This window comes from Chlamydotis macqueenii, chromosome 1 (assembly GCF_036417535.1).
Source record: "Chlamydotis macqueenii isolate bChlMac1 chromosome 1, bChlMac1.mat, whole genome shotgun sequence".
In the NCBI taxonomy this organism is placed as follows: domain Eukaryota; kingdom Metazoa; phylum Chordata; class Aves; order Otidiformes; family Otididae; genus Chlamydotis; species Chlamydotis macqueenii.
Window position 1 is genome coordinate 65,518,882 of NC_141556.1, and position 4,178 is coordinate 65,523,059.

Here is a 4,178-nt window from a genome sequence, read left to right on the forward strand (position 1 = left end):
TCCACTTTATAGCTCCATGTTAAATGGGGAAAAATGTTATCTTCAGTCCTGGGAATTCAGTTTTTGTGCTGGCTTGGAGGCACATTCTGCGATAGGAAATGAAGGGAGTCTGGTGTACACCCCAAACAGATATGCCCATTTCATCCTGTGCATTTCCAATAAACAATACATAAGTATACTATGCTTATGTTCACATACCTATGTGTATGTGCTGGAGACTGCTGCTTTCCTAGCTGGGGAAACAAGTTTACGTTTTGGCTGGCCAGTGAAAGAATATTATAAAGAGATGCAAAGGTCCTCTGTAAAAGGAAGAGGGTTCATAACTGTCAGCCTTCAGAAAACATGCCTAATATAGTCATTCCAAATATTTTTGTAAACAAGAACTGTCTCTTTCACTTCATTTGGCTGAGCCAGTTTTTAATCATAGTAACATTTGCAGAAGACAAAGGGTATTGTGAAGACCAGCAGCAAACAATGCCTGTGAACATATTCCCCACTTCCCAGAGCTACCCTCCCAAAGAGTCTGCAATGATTCTTTCATTATTTGCACATGACTTGCTTCTGCTCCTTTTTTTTTTTTTTTTAAAGAGAATATGGATTTGTCCTCAGTGGAGTCAAAAGCAAGACAAAGGCCCTGTTTAATTTAACAATGATACATTTTTCCTGGTTCTATCACTTGAACGTAGGTCGTCTAAACCCATGCTTCAGAATCCCCCTGAGGCAAGGGAGGAAGGTGCATTAAAACATACCTGGTGCTGAATTAAGTAGTGTGGCTCATTTTTTATCATAAATTATATATTTACTTGTGCATATGTATGTGTATGTTCATGAGTGTGTGTGCATCTAAGTGCTGAGTACATGGAAGAATCCTGAATTGTTTAGTCAGGGAACAATTGCATCTGACTACTTAGCAGAAAACGCCGTTCACCAATCTAGCAGTGGGAATCATGGCTTTGGGAAGAGTGGAAAAGCAGTACTTGTTTATAGCAAAAAAAAAAATTGTTTGTAGAAATAGTGCAACTAATTACTATAAACTGCAAAAAATAATGGACAGAAAATGGACAGAAAAAGGAGATATAACTTGTCAGACAGATGACTAGCAATGAAAAATTCTAACTCTTCTAAAGCAAGTCCCCTAATTTTTGTGAATGAGTTGTACAAACACTGTTTCTCTAATGATATCAGAGGTGCTTCTACTTCCAGAGCATGGGAAAACACCTGAACATGTATTTCATCCTGTCATACCAGCATTCTCTATCTCTCTATTTGCACAATATCTTAAGGGGGGAGGCCCAAATCACAAATTCCTGAGTCTGTAAAGTAAAACTGAGGACTCCAACCTCAGTTCTGAATCATGTTTAACTGTGTCTGCATCACTTGGGTGAAAGGAGTAAACTCTTCTGTGTCCCTTAAGAGGGATGCCCCAAGGACTGGAGCTGAAAAAATCCATCCAGCACCACCTTGTTGCAGCAAACAGCAAATAGTGCACACAGTCAGAATATACCGGGTTTGGCAATCATCCATAGGAATGCAGACCCACAGCAGCCTTAGGGGCAGGCTGGCAATGGCATAAGCAGCTCGACAAAGGGCTTATAAAAGACAGAGTCAGTCCTGTTTCTCCCAGCAGTTCCTGTACGTGTATGCATGAGTGCGCATGTCTGAATTTAGACACACATAAGTGTAGGTGCACTTTTTTTTACCTAAAGATCTTTGTTGGTTGTCTTCAAAGCCTGGAAAAGGAAACTGAAAACCTAAGCCACAAAGTTATAAGGCACAAGTATCTCCATCTCCTCTATTCACACACACAGCTCAACGCCCACAAAGAAGCCTTGCACTACAGCCCACATGCCCTTTAAGCCTTCAGCATAAAATACTGGTGATCTGTTTCTGTTTTCTTCCCAGACTATGCTTTGTAAACACATGGAGGGGAAATGCCATGGCACGCACTCCCACCAGCTCTGCTTCTCCTTGGCTCCCTGAAGCACCACTTGCCAGAAGAGCCTGGAACCAGAGCAGTGACTCCACTTTTGCAAAGATAAGAAAAAGCACCACAGCAAGTATTAATCAGTAGCAGTCACCATCCAGAGAAATATCTCCCAGTCACTCTCCTTACCCCACAACAGGACTGTCAAGCAGTTTACTCTGCTCATCAGTAAGTACCCCATAGAAAAGAATTACAGAGAGTTTTGAATACTCATTCATTCCCTATGGCATACATACCTTCCTATACTTTACAAATCAGTAATTGAAACCTTTACCTTCCCAACAGAAAATAAAGTCTTTCTGAGTTTCATAGGTTGCCTGCTCCTAAAGGAAGGAGAGAGGAAAGACTGTTAGCTCTCCCTAGCTCAATTTGCATCTTATTACTTCAGACTGAGTCATGTTTATAGACAGTCCTTCTCTCAGGGGGTGAAGAGTCATTACCTCTAAAGTGCAACTTTTATCCATACTTTGACCTTACAGATCATTTTAAAAGTGAAATAAAACTTTTTTTTTTGTTTACAATACAACTTTTTTATTTTTTTAGTATTTTAGACATTCTTTTAGTTTCTCTGAAACAATGGACAAAACAGGTATAAACTCAACTGGCTGCACTGACCAAGCCAAAATCTTCATATTAACTATATTTTTGCTTCCAGAACTAATTGCTAAACTTGCCTGAAGGGTCTCAAGGTGCTGTTGTTTGGTGGAAGTTTCAAGGTGTAGAAATATTACACAGTTTTAGATACAATTACTAATTTCAGGAAGAATTCATGCTATACATCAAATTCCTCTGCACATCTGCCTTTGCCAGTTCTCCAGGATTCAGTGTCCCAGAAGCATCCCAGTTCAGTCTGGGGAGCTCAGCTTGTGTCTGACTACCAAAGTGTGGGGAGATGATAGACAAGGTTTAGGAGCATAGAAAATCCTAGATGTGTGTCTTCCTATGAGATACAGGGCAAATGGATGTCTGTTTACAAAGTCGTGCATGCAACCGGCCGATGGATTAAGTCCTAAATCTCCAGTACTTTCTGCCTCACAAAAAGCATTAATAATGGCAGAGTTGTAGAATTGTTTCTGCCCTAGAAGACCAGAGCATAAAGCCTAAAAATTCTCGATTTGAGTCTGAATCCTACTGTTACTGAGGGTGCATGAATCAGTACAGAGATCAGCCCATGCCCTATGAATAAGTGACGTTCATGGATCAGGATGGAAGAAACATGAAAGACAAAAGATACTGTTTGGAAAACAATGATTATTTATTTATCATCAGTACTTGGACCTTGAAACAACAACAAACTGTTCAGTAACTTAAAAAAAAAAGTTCTTTTTTTTTGTGTTTGCATGCGTGTCAGAAAGAGAAGGCTGCTGATTTTCTCAAAAGTTCTGACTGGGTTTTGGATGATGGGTGGAGCAACTACTGCCTTCTACAGTCCTCATTGGTGAATTAGAGTTGCGTGAAGCTTTTTAACAAGTTTTTATCTTGAGACCAAGTATAATCTGTGTTGGAATTGCTGCCCTGTGAATTCCAGGCTCAGAGCAAAAGTAGGGTAAAGGTGGATACAAAGTAGAAGACAAAACTATAGCAAAGAGACAAAATCTGGAGGAGCTGCAGATGTTTGGGTTTTTTGTTTGTTTTCTTTTTAAGAAGGAACACCTGCAAGTTTTCTTCTGTGCACTGAACAATAAATTGTGGGCTTTAATAATTTTCCAGCAGAAAAGAAATTTGTATTTGAGATATTCAGACTATTAAACAGGAGGAAAAGCGGCAGTCCAAAACATATCTCGCTCGGTTCATGAAAGCAGGAATTACACTGCTGAATGATGGAAGAAAAAAACTTTCCAAAACATGGAGATAAGGATGCCACACAGCTACACCTGTGATTCTGAATTAAAGAGAAAAATTGTCAAAAGATCAGCATGCTCCAACTTGCAAACCTCTGCAAGGTGTTATAATAATTTGGATGTGCTGTTGAGCCCTACATAAACTGAATGTCTTTTTAATTGAATAGTCTTTTCAAAACAACAGATTGAAGAATAAATAAACTAAGAAAGCTATTTTAGTTGCCTGAGTGGGGATAGGCAATGAGGCAGTGAGAGACCTTTCAGAGAAATCCAGGCACAGGTGAAGGAAAACGTGGAGTGGAAGCTGGAGTATCTGAGGAACCGGAGAAGAAACTCAAGGAGAAGAAAGCCAC